The sequence below is a fragment of the Denticeps clupeoides genome, chromosome 4, assembly GCF_900700375.1.
Source record: "Denticeps clupeoides chromosome 4, fDenClu1.1, whole genome shotgun sequence".
NCBI classification, from domain to species: Eukaryota; Metazoa; Chordata; class Actinopteri; order Clupeiformes; family Denticipitidae; genus Denticeps; species Denticeps clupeoides.
This window is the reverse complement of record NC_041710.1, coordinates 8,018,645-8,035,985: the sequence shown is the minus strand read 5'-3', so window position 1 is coordinate 8,035,985 and position 17,341 is coordinate 8,018,645. Positions and strand designations below refer to the sequence as shown.

Genomic DNA, 17,341 nt, shown 5'->3' with positions numbered 1-17,341 from the left:
TTTCGTGACGGTCGTGGGCTCGATGGATGCAAGGCTGAGCCGAGCACGGCGGGTAAATGTTGTCTCTAGGCTTTAGGGTGGCAGCTCTGCATACAAATGAATGGCGCATGATGGTCTCAGGGAACTTTGGAGTGGAGGAGCAGGTGTCGGCTTTTCTTTCTTTGTCCATGTCTGTCTTACACACACACACACACACACACACACACACACTGGACGTTGCAGTCTCTTGATGTGAACTAAAATGTTAGAATGCAGGGGGTGGTAACCGCACATAGACCGTACCTGGCTTCGCCAAAGGCAATTTGTTTCTGCAAATTACACCTCTCTGGCCTCCATTTTGCATTCAGGAACGTACTTCCCGGCGGGCATGAAGACGAGGGTTCCCTCGCTCCGGAGCCGACTCGACCCATTCGTCTCTGTTTGCTGACTGGCCCAGAACGGGCAGCGAGGAAGGAGTGGGCCACAAGGAAAAATTAGCTTTGGGATTGGTTGTCATGGGAACCGAGAGATCTGTGGTGCCGAGGTGCAAGTGAACGGGCCGCTTTTGTTTTGATCGCGTGCAGCTCGAGCCCCACGTAGACGGACGCCGGGAAGATTAGAGCAATTCATTAAAAAAAAAAAAAAAAACACTCACACTCATCCTATTCTATAAAAAAAAAAAAAGAAAAAGAATAATTTTTCACACGCTACTCTGATGCTCACGGCAGCGTGTTGCCAGGGCGCCGAGGGGCACGAGAAACCACGGATAATCGCGCCTCGGACCGAACGAGAACGTACCCAGAATCCCTGCCCGGCTGGAGGCTTCATTTGAGGATTTGCTCCGGACGCTTTCCGGGCGGCGGCGAGGACCAGCCAGCGGCGCTGGTCGCGTCTTCTGCTGCAATAGACGCCGCATATGGCAGAGCGGGGTCGATTTACTCCCAACTCCGAGGCCCGAGGACCCCGTGGCCTGCGGTGACTGCAGCGCCGGTTCTCGCTCGCAGTCGACTGTGGCGCCACACTCGCCCCACCTCCCCAGAGTCGCTCCTGGGTCAAGCTGCTGGGTGCGCGGCTAATTACCGAGGCGAGGAATCAACAATTCAAAGCTAATCTTTCGCCTCGAATGCCAGGGTATGAGTCATAACCGGCGTATGGCGTAGGATGATGAAATAAATAGTAAGCAGGCCTGTGTCCATCGCTGATTTGCATGTACGTTCGTCCATCCGAGGGCCTTCGGGGAGTTAATCCCCTTTGTGCTCATTAAAGCTGAGTAAAAGTCTGGTGATACGGCGCGTCTCGTAATACAGGGGATTCGGGCTTTAATACACTGCTGTAAACAAGGTATTGTTGCAAGTGCCGACTTGAAATTTTGCAAACGCTCATTTTAACGCACCCAGCGTTCCAGGATAGAGCTGGACTAGAGCTTAAAGAACAAAATGTCACGTTATCAGTGTTCACATTCACCACGTGTTTTAAATACTTTGTGTTTTAAACGGAAATTATTCTTAAGTATCCTCGGCGTAGCACAGTTAGTATGTTCTTGTTTGGCTAATGCAGATGTTAGGAACGCACCATGTGCTCTTTCACGGCTTCAATGGACTGGACTCAAAATGGCTGACAATACGTCCGAAATGAACAGGACTTACAACTCCAGAAAAAGTGCAACAAACATCGGGAATTGAAACATACTGCAACAACGACAGAAATTCGGCCACAAACAGATTATACATAAACATTCAATCAAGAATCGATTAATAGTCGGCGCAAAAGCATCACTGTGCCACATCATAATTATCCCCCATTATTTCAGTTAACAAACCTATAAAGAAGGTCTATAGGTATCTCGCGCTGTTTCAACCTCTCCTCTTTTTTTAGTTTGAGGGCCTGCTTCGATGCTCTGTTTCTATTGGCCGTGTATCAATATGTCACGCTATGGCCGCATTGTACACAGAGATTCGCGGAGCCAGTGTTTGGAACAACTTTTTTGGAACAACTTCTCAGACCCCCTCAGATATACGACCCCCGGCCCCTTTTTGCTTAGCGACAAATCTGGCGACAGCCTTAGCTACTTTCTGTGCAACTTTGTGGTCAGTATTCCCTGCAGGTCTGCCTGAAACCACCAATCATTTCGCCACCCTGAAAGGGAACAACAACAACAACATTTATTTCTTATATAGCCCAAAATCACATACAGTATGTCTCAATGGGCTTTGACAGGCCCTACAGTTGACACCCCCCACACTTGACCCTTCTGCACACAAGGAAAAACTCCACACAAAAAAAAACTCTAGGAGAGAAAAAAAGAAAGGAAGAAACCTTGGGAAGGAGTGATACAGAGAGGGACCCCCTTCCAGGGTAGAGTGAGCCTGCAAATGGTGTCAGTGCAGGGTTGGGGATGATATAATAATAAGTCCTACAGTTGTAGGGTTGGAGAAGTCCAGGATGTATTCAGTGTCATGGTCTAGATTTGAAGATCCCTATAGCTGTAGTTGTAACGGTGGTGGTGGCTGTGGTGACCCTCTGGTTTGTTTCATGGTATGTCCTTGTTAAGCAGTTGTCAGGAACCAGGATTTATTTGCTGGTCTGATCACTGGGGTCTGCCAGTAGCATATATTGGTATATTGGTGCTACAGTGGCCCGGTACCCTAACTAGGACAGCCTAACTAGGGTTAATTTAACTTTGTCTGTGTCTAACAGGAGGACTCTGTGATAAACTGGACTTTATAATTGACACTGCGTCAAGATGAAGTGAAATGAGGGTCTAGGACTTTAGCAAAAAGCCAGAGAAAACACTGAGACTGTGTCTGAATCCCGGACACTGACAGGCAAGCTGTTCCACAACTGCGGAGCTCTATAGGAGAAGGATCTGCTCCCAGCTGTGACCTTCTGCACCTTTGGTACCAGTAGTGACCCCGCACCCATTGATTGAAGGGGGCGTGGCGGTTCGTAAAGAACCAAAAGTTCACTCAGGTATTGCGGGGCGAGACCATTTAGAGCTTTATAGGTTAAAAGTAGGATTTTGTAGTCAATCCTAAATTTGATGGGTAACCAGTGCAGTGATTGTAAGACTGGGGTGACGTGGTCAAATTTCCTAGTTCTAGTTAGAACTCTGGCTGCTGCATTCTGTACTAGCTGGAGTTTACTCATGCACCTACTAGAGCATCCAGACAATAATGCATTGCAGTAATCTAACCTTGATGTAATAAATGCATGGACCAACTTTTCTGCATCATGCATTGAAATTATATTTCTTCCATCTGTGCATGTGCGTACAGTATATCTACATCACATCGATCGACCAATCATAAACCTGGGTGGTAGTAGCCTAGTGGGTAACACTAAATCAAAAGACCCAGGTTCAAATCCCACTTACTACCATTGTGTTCATGAGCAAGACACTTAGCCCTAAGTTGCTCCAGGGGGGGGGGGACTGTCCCTGTAACCTCTGATTGTAAGTCGCTCTGGATAAGGACGTCTGAGTGCTGCTTGCCACGTCACTGGGTGCTGGGCGCAGTGAAAGATCACTCTTCAGGCAGGCAAAACAGTGGGTTCGCAGCATGTAGTAACCTAAAATTTAACTGAATAGATTGGTACTGTTACTGATACCCAATCCCATTATTTGCATCTTTATTTGATCAATATCGAATACACATATCGGATCATGCATCCCTAATTTTCATACTTATTTACATGTGGATTATACAACATAGATGATAATTAGATGAAAAGATTAAACACACTATAACTATAGCTGGTACCTTAAAGAATTATGTTCCTTCTTTCATTCAAACATCATTCCATTCCTCTGTTTTCTCCCTACATCCTTCCATGTTGAAGTTGTAATTAACCTAGACAATGATATGATTTGAAATGAATGTATAATTCATTCCATATAATCACGAAAAAGAGAGATCAACTTGTGTTCTTTTCAGTCTCTTGCTCTCTGCCATTTCACTTTGCTTCAGGCTACATTTGGTTCTGTGATTAATTCTTTCATTTCCAGGGTTTGTCAGGAAATATGTTTAATGTGTTACCGCTGACAGTTAAATTTGTTGCCGTGGACCTTTAATTCCTTGAAAGAACCATCATGTGCTTGAGGATTACATATGTATAAAACATAGAACATAGAACAAATCATAGAACCGTCACGATGAGAAGAGTGAGATGTAGTTTCAGTGCGGTCAGCATTTTAACAAAAACTAGGAGATGAGCAAAAATTAATGAAACAAAGCAAGTTTCATTTCATCCATCAATCACCAGGAACCCAATTATGCCATGTCTGTCACTCTCAGCTTGTCAGCTCGTACTGATACATTACTGATGGAGAACCTTCTGTCAGTCAAGTGTCAGAGGATGCTATGGATTTTAATATTGCCCGGTTTCTCTGGAGTGGGTTTAGTATTTTCATAATCAATTCTGTGCAATAACCAAAGAAAGAAAGACACTGGCATGTCATTTACGGATCTGATCTTAGAATGCCGTTTTCGTGTTTATGGAACTTTTAGGTCGATTGGATCTAAAAAAAGGAAACACTTATTTAATTAACCTGTCAAGTAAAAAAATTAACCTGTCATGGCTGCCCACTGCTCACCAAGGGTGATGGTTAATAGCAGAGGACACATTTCGTTGTGTCACCATGTGCTGTGCTGCAGTATCTCACAATGACAATCGCTTTCATAAAAACAACAACAAAAAAAAAGAATAAAAGAAAAGAAATAAGAAAAGGATAACCTTGCTACAAATGGATTTGAATTGGAAAACCTCTGTAGTCCGTGGTTGCTCCTGGTCCCTGCTGCCCAATGCCAGGATTATGGCATTGCTCTTTATTTTATGGCAGTCTAAAAGTACAGGATTTGCCAGAGCAAAGGCAGACAAATGATCCATTCAGGCAGAGAACCATGGCTGGAAAGTACATGCTTATTATTGTGCATTAGAGAACATTACATTGGTTAAAAAAAAGAAAAACACATTTAAAATAGCTAAAGTACGCTTATTTGGTTCTTTTTGACAGACCTAGTTTCAGCAGTTTTCCTACAGCCAAGACAAAAAGCATGAACGTGTACTTAGCTGAGCTGAAATGAGGTCGTTGTTCATCTAAAATGAGATTTTCTTTCTTTAAAAGCTTTCTCATTAAATCCTGGCTTCTGCTTGGCTCTGCTGGCTGTGATGAGATGTAAGGTGCATTTTGCACAGGGCTTGACAACAGCACAGGCACGCGGCGCTGTGATCGGGAGGGCCTTACAGCATAGGCCAAAAGTTTGGACACACCTTCTCATTCAATGTGTCTTCCTTATTTTCATGACCATTTACGTTGGTAGATTCTCCCTGAAGGCATCAAAACTATGAACACATGTGGAGTTATGTACTTAACAAAAAGTGGAGACCTGGCCTCCACAGTCACCGGACCTGAACCCAATCCAGATGGTTTGGGGTGAGCTGGACCGCAGAGTGAAGGCAAAGGGGCCAACAAGTGCTAAACACCTCTGGGAACTCCTTCAAGACTGTTGGAAAACCATTTCAGGTGACGACCTCTTGAAGCTCATCGAGAGAATGGCAAGAGTGTGCAAAGCAGTAATCAGAGCAAAGAAACTAGAATATAAAACATGTTTTCAGTTATTTCACCTTTTTTTGTTAAGTACATAACTCCACATGTGTTCATTCATAGTTTTGATGCCTTCAGTGAGAATCTACCAACGTAAATGGTCATGAAAATAAAGAAAACCCATTAAATGAAAAGGTGTCCAAACTTTTGACCTGTACTATACGTGGGCGCGGTGCAAAGTTTTCAGCGCAGCCATCTGGGGAAGGCAGAGTTTCTCAGGCGGAGGGTTTCTTTGGAACGAGTGTCTATGGAGCTGCTGCTCTGTTGTTTCAGGCTCCTCGGTGGCGGGCCAGTGGGAACGGAAGCGTGGCTGCCCTCTCCCGGGTTGCCATCTGGTTAATGAGGTGCCAGTCAGGGCTCGGTGACACACACGTTCCTCGGATCACCTTGTGAACATGTCTGTTTATCCGTTCCTTAGTCTCTGGGTGATTTGACAAGCAGCGGTGACCTCCGCCGGGCTCCAAGACTTTCTGCTGTGAAAGCTTGAGATTCTCCGCTCTCCATGAAAGGTTTTTATTTTGCTTGTTTTTTTTTCATTTATGTACCACATAGCCCCAGAATAGAGATTTAAAAAATATATTTCCCAGGAAATGATTCTCATAGGCATATAATGTTGGGAATAGGGTGGAGGGGTAGGTGGCTTAGTTCCTTTGAAGTCAAATTAATTTTAACCATGACTGATGATGTGGAATATCATTAGGATGTATGCTTGCACTGGAACCATATTTGTGTGTGTGTGTTTGTGAAAGAGTATACTGTATTACATATTATTCTCTTTTGTGCTGCTGACCTGAAATCTTATTAAATTATCTTTTTTGGCACAAAATTGTTGGGTATGGAGGTGAATTTGGTAATTGGAATTAAAAGGATGACAAATTACTATTTTTATATTTGTATTGACAGTTGATTGTTGGTGTTGGATTCACTGAAGGTGAATTTATGGACTTCATTGAACTTAGACCAACAGAACACTATTTTGGAGGTCCATGGAGCATTTGCCCTCATCAACGTCCACCATAACAGTGCATCAATGTTCAAATTCACAACAATGCACCCATGTCCTCACTCTGATTTATTTTATTTAATGGAAAGACATTGCATTATGGAACCCAGTCACTGGGAATGCATTGACAGTGTATTTCCCCATCCAAGTGGGGAAGGTTGCATCAGGAAGGGCATCTGGTGTAAAACTTTTGTCATGTCAGTTTTACGGACAACCAGATAATTTGATCTGCTGTGGCGACCTCTAACTGGAGCAGCTGAGGGAAGAAGACATTGCACTATAGAATGCACCTTAGGTAGAGTTCTATTTAATAAATAAAGAAAAAAATAATAAAGTGTAGTGATTGTCACATGTGATACACAGCAGCACAGCACACGGTGCACACAGTGAAATTTGTCCTCTGCATTTAACCCATCACCCTGAGTGAGCAGCGGGCAGCCATGACAGGCGCCCGGGAAGCAGTGTGTGGGGACGGTGCCTTGCTTATTGGCACCACCACTGCCCCAGTTTAATGCTGAGTTCTTGTAACTTAGAGTTAGGGTTGGTCTATATAAAGCCCATTGAGACATACTGTATGTGATTTTGGGCTATATAAGAAATAAATGTTATTGTTGTTATATATTCATACCTATATATAATAACATTCCTTGATAAAGCTATTTAGCAGACATGTTTATTATGACACTGCAGGAATAATAGGCTGTTCAGTACAAAAGAAAAAGAAAAATATCAGTGACTTATTAAGTAATGTCAGTGACAGATGGTGAAGCATTTGTTCTCACATGAACTCTCACACACACACACACACGCTCACCAAAAATACAAGTGTGGAACGGCAGACTAAACGCAAGTTAATTTGGATTTTACTTGATCATAACAACTGTATAAAAAAAAAAAAAAAAAAAAGCGAAGTGATTGTCACATGTGATACACAGCAGCACAGCACACGGTGCACACAGTGAAATTTGTCCTCTGCATTTAACCCATCACCCTGAGTGAGCAGTGGGCAGCCATGACAGGCGCCCGGGGAGCAGTGTGTGGGGACGGTGCTTTGCTCAGTGGCACCTCAGTGGTACCTTGGCAGATCGGGATTCGAACCAGCAACCTTCTGATTACGGGGCCGCTTCCTTAACCACTAGGCCACCACTGCCCCCAGTGTTCCAGTATAATAAGGCAGCAACAATATTACCGGTATTTTGTAACCGCAACCCATTGTAACGGCACAACACAGCTCTAAACTTTTTGAGAATTTGAGAGGACACATGTGCACCTATCGAACTCGACACAGAGTAAAAAGTAAAAGTGGGAAGTATTAGAGGGACCTTAAGCCCTGATTAGGGCTGCATGTGAGATAAAAATAAAACTTCAGACAGGCCTTAATTAAAAGTTGATGAGTTATTTGTACAAACACCCCCTGTCCAACACCACCACCCCTCAGTTTGTAACTGTCAATTAAGCGAAATTGTAGGTCCACCCAACATGACACCCACGCTGCAGTCTGAGACGGCAGGACCCGTGCAGCCTCCTTGCAGCATCTTTTCACGTCGGTCGAAAATGTGCCCAGCCGAGTGTGATAATTGGAGAAAAAAAAAAAAGAAAACATGCTAACACGATGCTTCTGCATTCCAGCATGTTAGACAAGCATGTCTGAACGGGTGAGTTATCCTGCATTCAGTCATTTACCCTCCCCATCAACAACCGGCAATTATGCTGTTTAAATATGGCAGCTCACTCGTCCAATTCCTCCATGTTTAGTCAATGGACGCCTGAGAAAAGGCTGTTAATGCAGGCGTAGCTGGGCGGACAGGGGCGCTGGCAGCTGGGCCTGGACCCTGTTGTTTGGTACTAGCCGCTGAAAGTGATGGGCGAGAAGACACTCAGAAACTGAGACCAATGATTGGTTTGCCACTCTATGTGAAGGGTTCCAGTGTAAGAGCTTTGGAGCATGTGTAGAGGAGAGACAGAACAATATGTAGTCACATCGAAATATTAGGCATGAGATTGCTTCATTTTTCTTCAATACAGCTCATCAGCAAGTACTTTTTCTCGCCCCATTTCTCACCCGTTGAGTCCGAATTACATTTATCAGGTATGTATGTGAACACACACAAGTAATTTATTTCCAGCCATTGGTGCTTCTCAAACAGTACAATAAAATATGTGATATAAAACATAATGCAATATCAAACAATAAAATGAATGCAGGAAGAGACAATAATACATATTTGATTTGTTTGCATATTATACATTGTGTGCAATTAGCCTACTTTGGTGAAATAACACTTCTGCATTTGGCAGAAGCCCTTATCCAGACCGACTTACAACGTGAGTTGTACAACTAGATACGTTTTTCCTGCATGAACCAGTGTTTTTTTTAGAGCAACAAGATCTCACAACCACAATTTATATCGTATGCACATATAACTCAATAAACCGCATGTCCATGACCCCCTCTTGACATTCCTTCTTGATATTTTTTCCTAACTCACCCTGCTCAAAATCATGATCACTTTTTAACAAACTCCCACAACCACAATATTCATCATGACACCTATAACCTGAATTAGCGTTGTTGATGTTAGCATTTGCATTCAACTTTTCTCTCTGCTTTTCAAGCCAAAGTATTGTTATCTTATGTCTTTTTATTATTATTATTATTATTATTATTATTCAACATACATCCACAAAACGTCACATGTTTATCCAGCCCATAGCGCAGATAAGCAATCTGACATTTTTTAATATTATGTTTTTCCCATTGACTCAACATGGGGGCAGTTTTTTTGCACATTTACAGTTTTGAACTGCCCCTGCGTTTGAATCTCACCTCTCACCACAGTTTTCACCACTATGTTATGGCCTTAAATTCATTTTGATAAGTTTATGCTGTGTAACACCACACGTTATCATGACATGATTTTTGTTTTATAGTACAATTCAGCCGAAACAAATCTTCAGACTAAAATGCAGAGATCACATTTTTGTGTGCACTGTGTGCTACGCTGTAGTGTGTGGTATTGCAACTAATCACTTAATTACCCTGGCTGCAGCATTTCATTAATTTCAGTCCATTTAGAGCATTTATAATAACACGTTAGAGTTTCACATCTGTTTACAATGTTGCACAGTATTCATGTTTAATGCTTTAAAATTATGTTTATGGAGCTTTATTTTATTAATGTTTATTGTTATTACTGTTGCTTCATAAAACTACATCCTCTTATACAAAGTGCTACACACATACTGAAACCTTCAGTGTGGTGCTGTGAATATCAGCAGACCCTGCAACTCAAACTGTGGACTAACTAAGTGACTCTGAATGATCACCTGTGGTTTACCACAGGTAGATTATCCACCATCAGATAGTTTAACTTCCAGTCACACACAATAGTCTTTCAACTAAGCTGCTACAGTGTTCACAGAGCACCACATGACAAAGTTAATCGATTACTCTCACTGCCCAATGCTCACCAAGGTGATGGGTTAAATGCAGCAACATTTTGTTGTGTGCACTGTGTGCTGTGCGGCAGTGCTTAAAATGACAATCACTTTACTTTTGCTTATTTTACAGTTATCTTTCTAAATAATTTTGGAATTCAGATTTTTACATGTATTAATGCATTCGTCTGTCAAATGATTTAAGTTTTTCAAAAACAACTTGAACGTCAGCGGACATCCAATAACTCTTAACTGTTGACCAACTGAGGCATTCTGACTGATCACCTGTGTTGGCTAGTCTCAAAGATCCAGCATTTTATCAGAAGTTACAGATTATCCACCATAAGATAATTTCACTTCTTTTCACACACACTGGCCTTTAAGTAAATTTAACATTTTATATCTATACAGGTGAAATATCTTTTTTTTTTTTGTCTGGAATACCACAACTGTTATAAAACAGTGATACCAACCGTCTTCAGTAAATGGGGGATAAGTGTACTCTTGGTCTCATTTACATCACTTTTTGTTTTAGTTTATTTAATATATGTTAAGATTGTGACATTGTATAGTAGAATTCAGACTCTTATTAAGCACACTGAAAAGTGTTCACATGTTCAAAAGTAAAAACATGAATTCTAAATCAGTCTCTAAATCATACTGTAACAGCATTAAATGCCGCCTAATAACACAAAATGACATACATTTTCCAAGCCATTTTCCCCCATTTTTTAAAAATAACACCACAGTGCATGTCCATCACCCCCTCTTTACATTTACATTTAAAGCATTTGGCAGAAGCCCTAATCCAGACCGATTTACAACGTGAGTTGTACAACTAGATACTTTTTTCCTGCTTGAACCAGTGTTTACTGCTTGAACCACAATTTTTATCGTATGCACATATAACTCAATACACCGCATGTCCATGACCCCCTCTTGACATTCCCTCTTGATATTTTTTCCCAACTCACCCTGCTCAAAATCATGATCCCTTTTTAACAAACTCTCACAACCACAATATTCATCATGACACCTATAACTTGAATTAGCGTTGTTGATTTGCGTTCAACTTTTCTCTCTGCTTTTCAAGCCAAAGTGTAGTTTGTTCACAAACTACCCATTCTAGATTCTACCCAAAGATTTTTTACTCAATCTAGTGGCAAATGAATAGTACCTATCCATCCATCCGCCCACATTAATCCATCCATTCATCTTAATCAATCTCATTTAATTCGTACCAAGATTGTAAGTACAGTATCAGTACAGGACAGTATGTTAATTATTTATGTAATAGTTCACTAAAGGGTGGTAGTAGCCTAGTGGGTAACACACTCGCCTATGAACCAGAAGACCCAGGTTCAAATCCCACTTGCTACCATTGTGTCCCTGAGCAAGACACTTAACCCTGTAACTACTGATAAGTCACTCTGGATAAGGGTGTCTGGTAAATGCTCTAAATGTAAAGAAAAACACATTGATTGAATCGTTTCTCTGATAAATGACTCAAGATGTAAAACTACACTTTTTGAGGTCAGACAGTCAGCAAACACAGTTTACATTAAAATGCTAGGGAGCACAAGCCTATACTGTTGGCACAAGGATCGGCACTGATCTGTGCCAGTCAGGGTCCTTTATGCGTGCCGTGGCCATTAGTAGCAGGTGTGAGTAACCAGTAACTTGGAGACCAGGAGAGACTCGGGAGGCCAGAGGTGTGACAGTATTACTATAATAAACAGGGCTGAACGATTTATTGATTTTTTTACCGAATATTTTACATAACAGGCGATTTAAATAAACGCATTTGCAGACATGCTGGTTTGGCTGGAGACAGTCAGTGAGCCAGAGACTGGAGAGTTGGAAACCCCCTGGGGTCTTGGGGAGGCAAACAGGAAGAGAGGCAGCTGCAGTGACGCCGCGGCTGGGGCGCAGCTCACTGTGGTAATGATAGCGCCGAATTGGGAGAGCGTGGGTGGATGGCACCGCTCCGGTGTGCACAGGGAGACTGACTTCAGAAAGAACTGGTAACGTAAATCAGTCCATCCGAGGGGGCGTGCAGCAGAGTAAACAAAGTTCAGGCAGTGGTCGAAAGTCAGGGCACAGGCGAGGGTCGATTACCGGGAGATCAGTCTGCCTGAAGAAACGGCAGTAGGACAAGACCATTTGGAATCACAAACAATACTTAACAGCAAATCAAATCTGTCAAATAATCCACAATTAGATATTTCCTCAAATTTGTTCAGCCCTAATAATAAATCTCTTTTATAAAAATCTAAAATGCAAAAACGTTATTAATTAGTTGACATTTTCATGCATGAAATAAGTATTTGATCCCCTATCAATCAGCAAGATTTCTGTCTCCCAGTTGTATTTTATACAGGTAAGGATCTGACATTGGGAGCTTCTCCACCCTTTATAACCCTGTATAAAGTACAACGTCCATAGAAGCAGTCAATCTATCCAGATTTCAAACTCTGCACCATGGTCAAGACTGAAGAGCTTTTCAAGTATGTCAGGGACAAGATTGTGGACCTACACAAGGCTGGAATGGCCTACAAGACCATCAACAAGCAGGTGGGTGAGAAGGTGACAACAGTTAGTGGAATTATTCACAAATGGAAAAACCATAAAATAACTGCCCATCTGCCATCTCCCTTGGTCCTTGTGGAGTTTCAGTAATAAGTGATTCAGTAATAAGGTGTGGAACCAGCCCAGAATTACTCAGGAGGAACTTGTCAATGATTTCAGCTGGGACCATAGTCATCAACGGTTGGTAACACACTACACCGTGAAGGACTGACATCCTGCAGCCCTCAAGAAATCCCGTGTACAGGTTTTCCACTGAACATCTAAATGATTCAGAGGAGGACTGGATGAAAGTGTTGTGGTCAGATGAGACCAAAACCAAGCTCTTTGGCATCAACTTAACTTGCCATGTTTGGAGTAGGAGGAATACTGCTTATGACTCCAAGAACCCCGTCCATACCATCAAACATGGAGGAGAAAACATTATGCCTTGGGGCTGTTTTTCTGCTGTTGGGACAGGGCAACTGCACCACATCAATGGGAGGATGGATGAAAACCTCCTTTTCTCAGCCAGGTCATTGAAAATGTCTTGGAGAAGATCTGTAAAGAGGAATGGGACAAAATCCCCCCTGAGATATATTGAGGTTTTGCCACCAAGTCTAAAGCATGTTTTGCAAAGGGATCAAATACTTATTTCATGAATGAAAATGCAAATTAATTTAGAACTATTTTGGAAGGCATTTTTGCCATTTTTTTGTCCTGTTGCTCTCGGTTTTTCTTTGTTAACCCTAACCCTGACTATACACAAATTACATGGCAACCCACAAAATCATGTGAGGAGTTGACAATTAAAAGATTCAATATCCTCCAAAATATCTGGTTGGGTTTGGGGGACAAAGCAAAGTGACACTGATGTGGGAAAAGATCACACCAGAGCTGTAGTTCTAGTTGCACTCATAGCAACGTCATTGCTATGTGGAGGATGGTGCCACACCCAAAACCTGCTTGGCTCAGATTCAATAAAATGGAGCATTTTATATAAAGTTATCTTATAAAATACTAATGATTAATTCTCCCTTTAATTAAACATTCATACGTTATCTTAAACAGCAATGTTTAGGTAGATGCTTAATTAAGTTTTATACAGAAGTAATTGTTGCTGAAATTGACCTTTTTACAAAGACTATGGTTACAGAAGCGTTACAGTAGAAGTGGGGGCCCAGCCAATGGGGTGTGGGTTCATGTCTGAGCACTTCAGAGAGTGTTCAAGTCTGTTCTCGAGTGTTCAGAGACTGCAGAGTTTTTTGCCAGACAGGTGTGTTAAGATCAGAGTTAAATATCCTTGCATTTGACCTGCTCATCAGCTCCATGGCTCGATGAATTAATTATTAGGTAAGTAATGTATGGTGGAGGAGGGTAACTCGACACTATGTGCCATCCCAGTTTTTCATTAGTAAATTTTGACACCCTGCTGTGGGATCAGACATCACTGGTCTAATCGATGCTGATCACTTTAGCTCCGCTGCTGCTTTTTTACTTTTGTATGCTGCTCCCATTTCACCTATATTTTATGGTTTGAATTGTACTAATCCACGTTTAGATTCTCCTCCTGAAAGTGAAGTGATGATCATTATGACACAAATATAGGTTCTCAACCCTATTGTTCTTGTGTTGTTATAGTGTAATACATTTTTCATTTCATATTGATTTTCAAATATTTAGTATTAAGGAATAATCAATCACTCACTCACTCACTCTAGGCAACCCTATTCAGGGTCTTGGCTGGCAGACACTAGATGCAGGGCGGGGGGCCAGCTCGCACACACACTCACACACACTGCACTGGTGTGTACACTGGTTTTGTAACACTGCTTTGTTAGGCCACTGCCAGGCCAGTGATCACCACTGTTTTCATTATGAATTGGGTTTGACTAAAAGGTACTTTCTACTAGGTACTTTTAAATAGAATTGCATTACAAAAAACAAGAGATCCTACAAGAGATCAAAATTGGTATTGACTAAAACTAGACTAAAATGTCATCAGTTTTGGTTGACTAAGATATTCATGGCTTATTCTGATTAAAATATGACTAAAATGCTTTTAGTTGACTGAATCCTAGCCTAAAATGAGTCTGAACATGACTAAGACTTATAAAGACAAAAATGACAGCTTGATGCAAAGACTTGACAAGATCAAAATTAAGCCAAGCCTCCAAAAACAACTATATGTAGAAAAATGTGGGAAATTTGAACAAAATTAGTCGCCAATGATAATTAATAATGTTATTTTCTGTGCATAAAATAATACAATATTGAAACCAGACTCAACTGTCATGCATGTTCACTTGTTCCTAATTTGTTATATAATGCAACATTTTAAAGAACAGTAGGCGCATGTTTTATACATGAGCAATAGGTCCAAACCGAATGTATAGCAGTGATGATATTGCCTGCTATATGCTTTGTTAAATAGAGCATGTCATTCCATAAAAATTTTATTTTACTATACAGTGTATGCACACATGACTAATTAACACAACTTTTAAAAAATGCAGTGGTTTATTTATTTTTAGTGTGTATGTCATGCCACATGAATTCAGATATGCTCAAAATTCATGATAAGTGAACATAATATGTGACCCGATGGTCAAAACACACACACGCAAAACAGAAAGGACCCAACATAACATTGATACAGCCTGGTTCAGAGTAATGCAAGACAGCATGTATGGTGTGCTAGTTCCCCTTTGAAGGGTCCTTATCAGCCCAACCTACTGGCAATAGGCAGCACCCGTCAGAGATCTCGATCAATCATGTGATATGGGTCCCACATGGGCAACCCTATGGCACCTAGGCACCACAATTTATTCCATAGTTTATCTAGACTTAAAACTGACTGCATGCGTATGGAATATATCAGTCTCCATGTACTATAGTAGCATGTAATAATAAACTGGTTTATATATTTTCATCATAATGGAGGTCAGATGACTTCACAAAAAAAGGAAAAAAAAAGATAAGAAGATAAGGGTGTAATAAATACTAAGACAAAAAACAAAGACAATTTATTTTGAATGAAATAGAACTTTAGTGTTTTTAATGTAAATGTACAGTAAAACATTACTGTACATACCTGATGTAGCCTCATCCATGAGTGTTTGTTAGCGACCAAATTGTCGTCACAAATACAAAAGCTGAAATTTTAATAAACCTTATATTTTCAAGCATGTGTGTCTAAAAAATATTTTAAATATATGTGTGTGTGTGTGTGTGTGTGTGTGTGTGTTGAAGCTGCAGTCCAGCTGTGACCAGCAGTAATAAACCAAAGCTTCCCATTCTGACAGATGTTCAGGAAGTGGCACGCTGCAAGAATTTCATTCTCTTGGTTTAACTCCTCCATCATGCTCAACTTAATTCTGGCTTCTGTACTGTACTCCCCATCTGACTGGTCGTTTTTATATTTACATGTCTGCTCGCCGCTCGACAGTTGACAGTTGTAGATTTATTTTGACGTTCTTGGCGGTCGCGCTGTATGAAACAGTATGAAACCTGGTTCTTTATGAACACTACCCAGAAGTCACCTTGTACAAAGCAATTTACCAAGCCCCTGGTAAAGAGAGAGACCCTGACAAGCAACACTTCATTTTCTGAGGAGTGTGTCAAAAGGCATAAAAGCAAAACAGATTCGGAGCACGGCGCACAAATTGTTTTGAGGATGAATAACCGCATTCTTCGCTTTCATAACCGAGTCTGCTGGCTGGCAAGGCGGCGAGTGAAATGTCAGGGAAAAGTCTGGGGGGGGGGGGGAAAGCTGTCTCGTGCATGCATGTGTGCTTGGGCGTGTTCAAAGTGACCCTGCATCTTGGCCGGGCCTTGCGCCCTGCTTTGGCTGCCAAATTAATAATGGGGGCCCTGATGAAGGCGTCACTATTTAAAATTTCATCATGTACATGCTGTACACATTTCGCTGCCAGTTCATTTGGACACTTCCCCTGTGTAAAACCTAAAAGCCCTGATCCGTGGGCTCCATTAGCACGCGGCACAAAAGGTAGGAGGTAAAATATTCATCGGAGGGCGTCGCTGCGGCACGTCCACGCTGCAGGCGTTCGGGGGACGCGGGCGTGTTTTCCGCGCGTTTGAACCGCGGGAATGTTCTGTTTGTTAACTTTGATATGTGGCCTGATTTAACTTGGCACAGATGGCTTTTATATTTGTTGTGGGACGCGTTACAAATCTCAGCGATTTTCTGAAATTTAGCCTAATTAGTACTTAGGACTCTTGCAGTTGCTTGGAGTTAGACACTGGGGGCCACTGGGGGCCACTGGGGGCCACAGGAAGCAACTTGAGGGACTTCGGGGACCAAATCAGACATCTTATCTGGTGTAGTTCTTAAAAGATGTTGATGCATTTAGAGAGGCTTTTAATGCCAGATGCTGTGTGTGTAGAACACATTTTCCGACATCACTGCCACGACCGAGAGGGGAATGGAAACGATGGAACCCTCTGGTTCTGCCGTTCCTGTTTAGAACTGTGTGCAGCTGGACACTGCTCCCTGCCCGCCCGCCTTCATAAGTCCTACGCCTTGCACGTGGCCACGAGAACCCTCCATCTCTCCCAGGCCAGCAGTCCTGGATGCACACGTGTCCACACGCGCTCCTGTATGGTTCACAAAACACAAAAAAGAAATGACACGCGAGCCAGAGACAGACAGCCCTCGGGCTGCGTGTTGGAGGTCCGCTCTGGTGATATGGAACCAGAGCTGGGTGTGATCAGGGCTTGCTCCTCAGGTACAC

The 17,341-nt window shown here is 42.0% G+C and overlaps 1 protein-coding gene across 2 annotated transcripts in view; it reads left to right on the top strand.

Moving 5' to 3' along the window:
• b4galt2 (UDP-Gal:betaGlcNAc beta 1,4- galactosyltransferase, polypeptide 2) overlaps positions 1–17,341 on the top strand; it is a 108,638-nt gene that overhangs the window by 2,968 nt on the left and 88,329 nt on the right. The gene's annotated exons all lie outside the window — the stretch shown is intronic.